The 12,750-nt window shown below is 35.7% G+C and overlaps 1 long non-coding RNA gene across 1 annotated transcript; it reads left to right on the top strand.

The window, feature by feature from the left end:
* Positions 1–622: 622 nt before the first annotated feature.
* Positions 623–11,334, top strand: LOC111737880. Its single transcript, XR_002779595.1, has 3 exons — positions 623–745; positions 8,816–8,996; positions 11,162–11,334. It is a non-coding gene; the product is annotated as an uncharacterized LOC111737880 (long non-coding RNA).
* Positions 11,335–12,750: the final 1,416 nt, after the last annotated feature.

Genomic DNA, 12,750 nt, shown 5'->3' with positions numbered 1-12,750 from the left:
TGTTTATACTCACACGACTAGAAAGTGGAATAAACAGAGCTGTGTTTCACTAGGGTTTAAAGCTTTATTGCTTTAAGCACTTATTCTGTTGGAAGGAAGGACACTTTAACGAGGGATAATTGAAAAATATTATAAAAAGTCCATTGGCTACACACACACACACACACACACACACACACACACACACATACACACACGCATTTTCTTTTTTAAACCCTTTTCAGAAATACTTCTGTTTACTTAAATTTCTGAAAAACAGTTCCACTTGTTCAAATAGTCATTATCTATTTTCAAGTGATGGAAATTCCACGGTGACAAAAAAAAAAAAAAAAAGTTGAAATAAAAGGAAGAAAAGAATTAAATAGGAAAACTGCTTCTCTTAAATAGAGAAAATTGTTTTTATTGGTTTTATTGGTAACGCTCTAGGCAGCAGCACTTAGGAGCTCGGTGACCTTAAGCGCCACAGGGCCATTAAAAGTAATGAGCTGTGAGCTCAAGCCAATGACTAATGAAAAGGCAATGCCTTCTCAGGGGCTTCTGCTGTAACATCCAACATGAATGTATTAGTACCAGTAGATGAAACATGACGAATACTAAATATTATTTGCATAATGGATGAAGCTTGGGAAGCAGTTCCAGATGGCTGATGAGCACCTTGAGCCAAAAGGAGAATTCTTTTTAAAGCCTCAGTGTACATAGGTCTCACAGGTTAAGATACAAGTCACCAATGTTGCATAAATTTCAGGTATGTACATTTTTACACTACATCTGTATCTTTTATTTTGTGCTTGTTAACCAGCGTTTTTCCAATAAAATTAATAGTTATTAAAAAATACAACTAAAAATTTAGAGCAAATGTAAGGGACTGCTGAATGCTACACTTCTCTTAAATTTTAAATAAAATGAAGTAAACCTTCCCCGCAGAATCCAAATGTGCCACATGCGGATCTTGTGTGAACCAATGAGCTCCATCTCTCAAATAATTCTCATCTCCTAAGAAAACATAATGAATTGGGCCTGTAGACTTATTCAGATCTCGATGCAGATGTCAAAATGACTTATTCAACTATGTTTTGTGAAATTTCTCAATTGTGCCAGTATTTGAATGAAAATTATATACTGCTTTCAATTTACTATACACAGTCTGGCTTGTGGGGGAAAATCCTTTTTTGAAAGTCAATGTGGCTTGATTTAGTTCTTATATAAGGTTCTGTTTCAATTTCTCTCTAGGCAGATGAAATTATTAAATGTCAATTGTATGTGCGTGTTAATAGTTCTTTAGGTCTCTTTCTCTTTTTATGATAGTTGTGATTTATTTCTTTATTAACATTTTAATACTAGAAGTATATATATGGATTGAGTATAATATATTCTAATGCAAAGTGTTATGTAAATTTTGGAATTACTGCTGGAAAAAACCATGACGTTTGTAACACAGTCCTCTCCCAAGATGCCTCGAGTCTGGACCCTGTCCACTGTGGCAGCCTGCCCAGACCCACCCTTACCACCCACTCCTCTTCTGCCTCCTCCTCCCTTTATACACAGGAATGCATCATTAAGTAACATCCGCTTCACCTTCAAAAGTTTGCCTCATCCAGGCTGTCTCAGTGAATTTATGACATTGATATCCTGATTTTACCTAAATTAAATTTGATTCTTCTTATGTTTCCTACTTTGGCACTCTTTAAAGGTAATATTATTTACGGTTTTTCGCTAGTAGTGTGAAGTATATCTTTCTTTCAGAATTCAGCTCATTATGATGTTTTAAAATCTATAAGGATTGTATCCCCCACATCTCACAAATAAATTATAAATGCTTTGATCGTAAAAATAACTATGTCAGCTTTGAAATGACTTGATTTCACTTTTCCTCAACTGTGGAGAATTGTTTCATAATTCCATGATTTTTTTCTCATGACATGACATTATCGATTTGATCACAACCCCTTCCATCCTTGTCCTGCATTGCTCTTTATGGTGGTCATCTCACTTTGCTAGAACCCTGATGAGAACTTGACTGAAGGGATTTATTTGTTCCAAATTAGAAATGTCAGGTAACATAATTTGAGTTACATATGTTACTCAAGAAATGAAATAAAACCGTCACAAAAAGTTTCCAGCACATGTCCGCTTCACTCAAAAACCATTCTTGAGAAATGCTAGTACGGTGTTGTAAAGACCATCAACCACTCCTGGGAATAGGAGTCCGTTCCTTTACATGTAATTTCGGTATTGAGGAAGTACTCTGGTCAAACATATATTTGAATGTTCCATCTAGGAATGGAAACTCATTTTACAGAACACCCATCATTCACTCCTTAACTGATATAATGATACTTTGAGTCCCTATCTTGTGTTACTGAGGCCTCTGGCTCTAGTATGCATCCCTGAGAATGCTACCAAAATATAAGAATGTTCTCTGCAGCCATGCTTCTTTTGTCATTTAAACTACCATATGTGTCACCTGGAGAATGAATAATCTGACCAGAGTATATTGCTCACAGGTTACAAACCTGGGACCAAAACATTCATCTCCTCCCTCCAGCTCCAATGACTTTTCCACAACCAACTCCTGAAGTTTTGTTAGAGCAATCCCTTTGACATGACACCATAGAACGAAAGGGTGGAAGGAAGTAAACATCTACACTACTCATGGAATTCTCTAGATGCTACACAGTGCTCATACATGGAATGGGAGTTTTCCTCATTCTGCTTTAAGAGAACGTACTGGATTAAAACTTCAGATAGGTCTAAATGTGTAGTTAGTAGAAAATCTTTTAAATTTTGTAATCATTTTTATCAATGATTTTTAAAGAAAAAAAATACTCTTGTTTGGCTTTTCTATTCTTAATATTTCAGTTCTGACACCAGATGTGTGGAGGTTTTTTCCCCCATACCAGGCAATTCTGTGACACCAGTAGTGTCTTCTACGATTTAACTCAATTCTGACACTTTCTACCTGTAGTCAGCATTAGACCCCACAGGTTAAGGGCTCAGTCCTATAAGACTGCCCCCGATTGCAAGTCCAAGTTATCACCTGTGTTATTGACTAACTGGCTATAAATTGGGAGTTCCCATGACTACCGGCTTGGGGTTGTTTATGACTACCGGCTTGGGGTTGCTATAGTGCCTCACAGAATTCAGAAAAAAAAAATTACTTCTTCGATTAGTGGTTTATTATAGAGACTATTGAATGATGCAAATGACTAGACAGATGAAGAGTTCATAGAACAAGATCTGGAAGGGTCCCAAGCACAGGAGCTTCTGTGCCTCTGGAGTTTGGGGTATATCACTCTCCTGGTATTTGGGTACTTTCTTGTTCATCGACCCGAAAGCTCTACAGACCCCATCTTTTTGGGGTTTTTATGGAAGCTTCCCTGTGTAGGCATGGTTGATTAAATCATTGACTGTTGGAGATTAAGTCAATCTCCAGCCCCTCACCCTTCCTGGGAGGTTGCGGGTGGAGTTGGAAGTTTCGACCCCTGATCATGGCTTTGGTTCACTTGTCAATCAATCTCTATCCTTAAAGATTATCCAAAAATCACCTTATTAATATAAACTCATGTGTGGTCGAAAGGAACTTGTTGTGACTAACGGAATAAACTCTCTTTACCTTTATCACTCCGAAGCTATTTCAGGAACTGAAGGCAAAACTAAATATTATAACTAAAGATGTCCCTACAGCTCTCATATAGAAAATTATAAGGGCTTTAGGAGCTATGTGCCTGGAATTGTGGATGAAAACCAAAAAATACATTTCTTATATATACATCATAATGATGAGTACTGAATTCAAATGGATCTCATTTTTAAAACAAGTAGTATATAAAAAATTGGCATGAAATGTACAATTCCTGATATTCTAAAGGAGGTATAGATATAAATTCTAGGTTATTCCTTTTGATTATAACTTATCTTTTGATTTTTTCTTATTATATCTATACTATAAATATAGTTTTATTTTAAAAGAAGATATATAGAAAAATTAAATAGCATTAATAAGGAAGTAACTCTAGCTAAAGATAATCATTTTGAAATCTGTATAATGATAGTTTTGTTCTTCTGGCAAAGGCTGTAATACTACATGGAGAGTTACACAGCCTTCTTCTTTAACTTATCACTATGGCTCCACGTTAAAGTTCCAGAAGCCGTTATTCATGAAACACAAACATTAATATGTGTCACTTGAATAAAATTACCCATGGTCAAATAATTTGATAAAATGATGAGTCGAACTATGTTTGACTGTTCTTTTTAATGCAGAACTTCTAAAAACTTTGTATATTAACATGCATACTGCTCATGCAATAGGTTTTCTCAGGAGGCAAAGCATGTCCCTCTTTTGATTGATATTAATTTATTATATATGAGTATATGTATACATGTGTACATATTTATTTACTTACGATTTTTTAAACAAAGTGATTATATTCAAAGACTGATGCAAACTGCCATAGCATAAAAGTAGCTGCAATAAAATTCTGCTTATGAACTACACTGGCAGAACACAGAGCCTGGATTCCAGATAAATAAAATTTAATGTCAAATTGCTAAAGATAAAGTTTGTTTGTTTAGTTGTATGGTTGTGTGGGTCTCAGTGAATTTGGGCTGGCAATTTATCTTACACAGGTGTCCACTAATGCCTATAACCCAATCTGTACTTCAATACCTGGGGAAGATTCTTTGTAAATCTGAACCATTTTCATTAACATTTATATCTAAACTCTAATAAGTTATTATCAATTGTTTAGACTGATTGTCACATGCTGGCTATAGCTTTCTTCTTGACTTATTTTACTCATTTGTAAGATTCAAGCAGAGAATTGTTATTATCTTGATATTTGTATATTTCTCTTGTTGCTGACTGAAGCTCGTTAATAGTTTATAAGCTAAAACAAAGGGGAAAAAAAGCAAATGAGACACATTTGTCTATACCTGTTTTATTAATCCATAATTAAAATGAAAGCCATGCAGAATATAAAATTGAACAAGACAGGGTCCCTGCCTTCGGTATGCTTTAGATAGAGTAATAACCCAGTGATGAGAAATAGAGGTGGGGTAAGTTCATTTATTGCAGCTATGGAAAACTCCACAGCCTCAGTCTTATTTTGCTGTTGCAAGGAGGCCACTGAGTGATTCAGGGAGGGAGTAAATTAGTAGAAAAGAGGGGAAAATCACTTAAATTGACTCTCATGCCAAAACAGACAGGAGGTTCATGTATATGCAGTTGACTCGTGGCACCTTTTTCTACTTTGCCTATTCAGTACCAGATCAGATGAGAGAAAAATTATCTTTGCCCTTCTTTTCTTCTGTTTTGTTTTGTAAGAATACTTGCCAGGCATTTTAATTTGATTTCTCACTGTATTACTTGGAGATGGGAGAACAGAATTATAAAGTGTGATTTTATAGCATTTCTGTTTTAGGAATTATATTAGTGGAAGGAGAATAGAAATTCATTTAAGCAAAATGAGAGCATTTATTTGTATTTAATGTAATACCCAGGTGAAATGCCTAAAGCAGTCTTAAATCCAACAAATACACAGGCAGATTTTGATAGAAAGTTTTTTAAAAAAGATCCGCATCCGATTTTATTTGATTAACAATACAATCAAAATTGAAGAGGCTCAGTAAGAAAGATTGATGTTTAAAAGAAAGTATTTTAAATAATTATGTTTGAAATTGTTTAAAAGGAAATAATTCCACTCGAAATAGTATCAAAATAATAACACATTTTAGAATATACTGAATAAAGAAATACAAGACTTGCACAATAAGAATAATGAAACATTAATGAGGGAAACAGCCCCCCACAAGAATTATCCAGTCCCAAATGCCAATAGTTGAGAATTGGAAGTAGAGAAACATTGCTTCAAGAGGTAATTTTTGAGCTAAGGTCTGAATGACAAGGAACCAGTTATGCAAATATCTCATAGAAGAGTAATTCAAGTAAAGGGAACAAAAATTAGAAAAGTTCTGAGATGGGAAAAGAGCCCAGTATCCATAAAGGACAGCAAATATCGCTAGTCTGACTGGAACGCAACGAATGCTGGGAATAAAGGACCAGATAATGACAAGAAAGACGGTAGGGACCAGATTCAAAATATCTTCACATATGAGATAGAGTCATGTATGAAATGTTAATGTGGTTGAGTAGGTTTTTAACTGGTTGAATGAAATTCAAATGCACACAGCATTCACAACTTGGAGGACAGCCAGCAGCATTGCACTTGCTTTCCTTAGCAAGCCATTGTCCTCATTCCAAGTCATTTACTTGGATGAGGACAAAGAAGGCCTGTTATCAAATCTGTGGCTGACAACAAGCTCAGGGAGATAACTAATACAGGGGATGACAGAATCAGGATTCGAAAGCATCTTGACAGATTAAAACAGTAGGTTGAGTCTAAGAAGATGACATTTAATAAAGATAAATGTGATATCCTGCGCTTGGGTCAGAAAGCATATGGTTCAAAGAAGTAAGGGAGAGGCAAGGCTGAACAATAAATTGGGTTAAAATGTTAGAGGCATTTTTGCCAAGTATAAGATTAATGTGAGTCAGCAGGGTGATTGAGTCACCACTGAAGTCAACGTGGGCCTCAGATGCATTAATCAAAATGTGATATCCCCAACCAAGAAGACCTCACTCTGTATCTTGAACATTCTGCCAGATCAGACATTCAGAAGAAAGTTGACAAACCAAGTATGATAAAAGCTCAGAAAAATGAGAATGAAGTATCTTGAAACGAATGCATATTTCTCTTGTAAAAGATTACCGATAGTTCACATATTGGAAGGTCAGTTATCTTTATGAGGAATCAGATTTTTTTGGAGACAAGAAGTTTGAACTTAGATCAGTAGAAGGAAAATATAAGTGGTCATTTAGAGTAAATATTGAAAAGACATTTCTTACAATGGTAGTTGCCCCCAAATTCAGAAGGCTGCTTTTTATGATGGTGAGTTCCTTCCCACTGAATGTTTGCAAGCAGAGGCTGGAGGAAACGCTCAAGGAGAGTGTCTGGGGAATTTACGCATGAGCACTAAAGGATCTATGAGGTCCCTATCCATTTCTAAGATTTTACTTTTTAGTAATTTGCTTGCAAAGTTTGAACTATTTTTATTATTATTCTTATTATCCTTATTCTTCTTCTTATTATCATTATTATTGTTGTTGTTGTTTATAGCTTGGTCTTTTTACCCATACACAGCCCAAATGCATTTTGTAAAAAAAGGTTAAATGCCAGCTAATGGGTAGAAGCCAGGGGTCAGCAAATAGACTTCTAAATAAATTGTTTCATTGCAACCACATTTTGTTTTATTGTATTGTTTGTTGTTTTTCTCAAGTCTGTTGTGATCTAAACAAAAATGTTCATTTTTAGAGACCTCTCTTTTAAGTGGGTCTAATGTTCCTTGATCCTGTTCTAACCACTAGGTGTTTAAAGAACTCGATTTGAAATCAGTGCCATGCATCACAGAATTCAATGTCTGAGCTGGAAAGAATGAGTTTGTTTCTTATACTGGTGGAAAAGACCTTCATAGGTCACTTGCGACAAATCACCTGAGAGCCACAATTCTTTGTGACTTACAGGGAAATGCCAGAGCCATGGGTGTGAATTAAACATCCAAGCTTGTCTGGTCACCTATTAGCAATTACGGCCACCAGTTTCTCTTTGTAGAAGGTTAAAAACTGTAGAGTTGAAATTAGCTTCAAGTGAATTTAGTCTTGTTTCATTTTACTTTTATTATTGTGCCTATCCAGAATTTAAGCTGATGGGAAAAAAAATTAAGACAATAAAGTGAATAAGTTGCTACAAAAAACTGTCTTAATAATATTCCTCTCACATAAAGGAAAGTATGGAAGTTCAATGAAAGGCCTTTACTGTAACTCATTTAAATCCGGCACTGTGTTTTTATTTTACTCAGAATTACTTAACATTTTCTTTGCCGCAGCAAAGATTTTCTGACCTTGGTCTTCTAGGACTTTTCCATTCAAATGTACTAGTAGATTTCTAATATGTGTGTATTTTCTGTGGATTTTTTTTTTTTTAATGAGTGAATCCTTCACGTAAGTTTTGTTACTTGGTTGAAACTTAGAAACTTGTTATTTATTTTTAAGCCAACAAACACTCTCATCATAAATTCCTTGGGTGACATTAGGTTTTATTCTGATATTAAGTACAGATAACATATTTTCTAGATTTCCAAAAAAGATGGCATGAAAACTTCCAGATCTTATCATATATTTTGCCATTGTAATACAACAGCTTTAATTAATCAGTTTTTGCTTAATCAATTTTGTGTCTCTTCTAATTTCTCCTTTAGAAATGAAAAAATAAGGTGTGCTGCTAAATTTAAGTAAATGTTAATCTGGATTTACCACATAATTGAATTCATAGTTCCATCATTTACAGCTCTCCGAAAAATTCTGCATGAGTGTTACTTATCTTTTACATCTCTTAACTTCAGCAAAATATTCTGCCTCCATGTGTACTGTCAGTACAAAGATGATAAAGTACATGGTATTGTCAGGCCTCATTCTCAAGGACAATTAATAAATATCAGAATAACTACATAAAATAGAATTATCCCCATAAAGATTATAATTGGAACTAAAAATCTATTTTAAAAAAATCCATAGAAAAATTGTTAAACACATTCCCTGGTTTTTGCTGACTCTGCCTTATATTTTGGAATTCTTTAAAAGTATTATTGACTATAGATCTGTTTTCTGTACTAATTATCTAAGTTGGAGGAAACATCACTAATTACATTTCAGTAAAACTATGTCGTTTTTACTGTACTGAATGTATTTATTTTCTAGAGCTGCTGCAACAAAGTACCACAAACTGGAGGGCTTAGAACCACAGACACGTATTGTTTCACAGTTCTGAAGGTCAGAAGTCTGAAATCAAGCTGGCAGCACAGCCATACCTCTTCCCCCGAAGGCATTAATGAAGGATCTATCACAGCATCCTCTGAGGTTCCGGAGTTCATTGGCTATGGTAACTTAACCTACGATCTTCACATAGTGTTCTTTTTATAAGAACAGCAGTCATATTGGATTAGGACCCCACCCTACTGCAGAGAGACCTCATCTTAACCTACTAATTATATCTATAACAATGCAATTTCCAAATAGAGCACATTCTGAGGTACTAGGGGTTAAGATTTCAACCTATAAATTTTTAGGGGCCACTCTTCAGCCTATAACACTGAATTTCTCTCTATATAAGAACAGATGATGCTCAGCCTTCTTGAAGTTGGCATGAGCAAGTAGGCAACAGGGTCTGGAAAGGATTTTTCTTCTTGGTATAAAAAGAGAGTGGCATAAAGAAAGTCTTAGCCTCTCTTTCCTGCTTTTATTCTTTGTAGTTTGAGCACATGATGCTTAAAGCTGTCACAGCTGTCTTACTACAATGAAGAAGGCTATCACTGCAAAAAGCTAGGCAAAATAGGGAAAGTGCTAGGGCCCAATGATGTGTAGCCTCTAAGCCAGATCTGAGATGTTCAATGCTCAGGCTCTTGTTATGTGAGAAAAATATACATAGCATTTCAACTCCTTTTAGTTGAGCATTGAAAATATTCTAAAAGTAGTTTTTGATATAAGTTCCTTCGTCCTTCTTTCCTGGGAATTAACTTTTCTTAGCTCACTGTGGATATATTCATTGGTCTACCCAATGTGGACTCCCCAGATAAGCTCTCATTAAGGTTCTGCTCCTCTTCGCTCCTTTGCCTTTGTCTCATTATCTGGACTCCATTTCTCACCTTTGAATTTTAGAGCATCCCAGAGCCTAGTAGAAAAGACTAAGAATGCATTGTAGCTAATATCACAGCAATGTCATAATTGGCTTCTTATTTTATTTATTCCTTCAAGCATTCTATAATTGAATCCTTACCATGTGTCCCTTAGTTAAAGTTTAATGAATGAAACAGAAATATCTCTGGGGATTTGGAGCAAAAATTGATTTAATAAAGGCAATTAAGTTTTTACAAAACCGTTGGAATGTCAGAGAAGTCAGATGGACATCGCTAAAATATCATTAAAGACACAGCCCTGTGGTAATAGTCATGTTCTGGAGATCAAGAGCCTTGACTGCTGTCACTGCCATGCAACATCCACAGAGCCTGTGTCTAGATGTTGGAATGCCTGTTCAGCCACCACTATTGTGTTTAACATTACAGCTCTCTTTGCCAAAAGAAAAAAGAACAGGAAGACAGCCTGAACTTCACTTACACTTCCCAGTTGTCAAGCTATTGCTTCTATTTGGCAAAAATCTAACTTATAGACGGAACCAGCAGGAAGTTGTCTGGAAAATGCTATTTTTAGGTTCCTCAAAATCGTAGCACAAGTAATCTCTTCGAAGATGATATCCATTGACTACAGCCATCACCACATACTAAGGGTGTAGTCTAATAAAAAAAAATCTGAATTTTCAAAAAGCTGAACTTCTGATAGGAATAAGATGCCTGCACATAATTTTTAAAGATTATATACCATAGGAAAAGTAAAATAAGGTTAAATGTACACTCACACTGGGGAAAATGTCATCTGGAGCACAGCAATAGTAGAAAAGGGAGAGAAGACTGAAAGTTCATGGATAATCTGAAAAAATAATGGTTCAAAAATTTGAATTTCATTGAGTAGGAAATGAGGAGCTAATGGTGGTTCTCTTGGCTTGTGTGGTACCCTTTCTTCAGGTTTTTCTGGAACCAGGACGTTACTTCTTGGTCTCCTTTTCTGGTTCCTCCTACTCCTTCCAACTTTAAAAATGTGCAGTTCCTTAGGGACTAGTCCTAGGCTCTCTGCTTTGCTCTCTCTCTATATTATTTCCTTAAGCAAACTTGTCCGTCTCCACAGCCTAAATACTGCCTCTATGCTTATAGCTCTCAAAATTCCATTTCTAGCTGTGACGGTTACTTTATGTGTCAATTTCACTAAGCCAATAGGTACCCGGATATTTGATCAAATGTTATTCTGGGTGTGTCTATGAGGTCATTTCTGGATGAGATTAGCATTTGATCAAATTTGGTAGACGAGATAAAACAGATTGTCTTCAGTGTGAGATTCTCATCCAATCAATTGAGGTTCTGCATAGAACAAAAAGTTAAATTAGAGACAATTTCTGACTGCCTTCAAATTGAGAAATCTCTGTTTTTCTGTTTTCAGACTCAAACTGAAACATCGGTTCACCTCGGGCCCTGAGCCTGCTGGCTTTCAGAATGAAGTGCACCATCAACTCTCCTGGTTCTCAGGCCTTCGGACTGGGACTAAAACTCTAGAGTGGCTCTCCTGGGTTCAGTATGCCAACTGCAGATCTTGAGTTGTGACAGCCTCCATAATCTTCTCAGCCAATATCTTATAATAAATACCTTTCTTCTCTCCCTCTCTCTTTCTTGATATAGATATAGATAGTATAGATAGAGATAGAGATAGAGATGATATAGATATAGATGATATAGATATATAGATATAGATAGATATAGATATAGATAGATATAGATATAAATAGATATAGATAAATACAGATATAGATATATCTATAGATATAGATATAGATATATCTATAGATATAGATATAGATAGATATAGATATAGATAGATATAGATGGATAGATAGCTATCCTATTGGTTTTATTTCTCTGAAGAATCCCAACTAACATACCACATTGGTCCTTTTCCAAAGCTTTAGAACCTACAATAGCCTACCTGACATATTTATATTCATCGACCAAGTTGCTCAAGTCAGAAACCTGGGAAACATCTTCAATTTCTCCAAACATTCATATTTCTCCAAATATTTAGATTTCTCTAAATATTCAGACTTGCCCACATCCAATCCATCAGTAAGTCTACTACGGTTTGCCTCTAAAGTATTTGCCAATCTCTCTGTGTCTCTTTCACTCTGCACCTCCACTGCTACCACCATCTCTTGCTTGCGCTGTTGCAATTATCTTACTGATCTCTATCCCTCCAATTTTGTCCATCTCCAATTCATTTACTCCCCATAAAATACAAATCAGACAGGTCATGTACTCAAACCACTGAAGGAATTCCACCACTTAGAATCTTCGGCACCCCCTCTGACTCCCTTACTGCTTTAATCCTCAGTCCCATTAGCATTTTATGCACCATTAACATATGTGCTTATCTTCTTCATATTTCAAGACTTCACTCACACTGTTTCTTTTTCTTGTTTTCTATGATGTTGGACTGCCTGGATCCTTCTCATCCTTCAACTTAAATCTAAAAGTCATTTTGTTATTTTGAGAATTTCTTAGTATTATCTATCTCTGCACCCTATTCATTTTCCTTAGAACACTTCACAAGTGTGATTATGTTATTATTTACTTATTTCTTTTCTTTTGGTTTGTCTTTTCAACTTGACTGGAAACATGGCCAAGTCAGGAACTATGCATGTCTCTTTCATTCTGCACTCTGGTAACCCAGAGCCTCGCGCCTCATAAATAGTAGGTTCTTAATACATATTTTGGGAATGAATGTTTATACTTCATTTATTCTCTCTTACCTTTTCTTATTTCTATTTTCTCATATTGTCATTTTATCCCCCTCTCTTCCCCTCTTTGCTTCCCTCCTCCCTCCTCCCTTCCGACAGTACTAAATTGAATATTATTAGCAACATAAACCTAGACAGGGGATTTTAAGCTGCTGACTTTGTGGCATTGAACAGACTGAGCTCAGCAGCATGGCGCCAGGAGGAATCTGCAATAGCCTTTGGAGGAGGCCCCCCCGCCTTC

Source organism: Pteropus vampyrus, unplaced genomic scaffold (assembly GCF_000151845.1).
Source record: "Pteropus vampyrus isolate Shadow unplaced genomic scaffold, Pvam_2.0 Scaffold32, whole genome shotgun sequence".
In the NCBI taxonomy this organism is placed as follows: domain Eukaryota; kingdom Metazoa; phylum Chordata; class Mammalia; order Chiroptera; family Pteropodidae; genus Pteropus; species Pteropus vampyrus.
The sequence above is the reverse complement of the archived record's forward strand: the minus strand, read 5'-3'. Positions and strand labels throughout refer to the sequence as shown.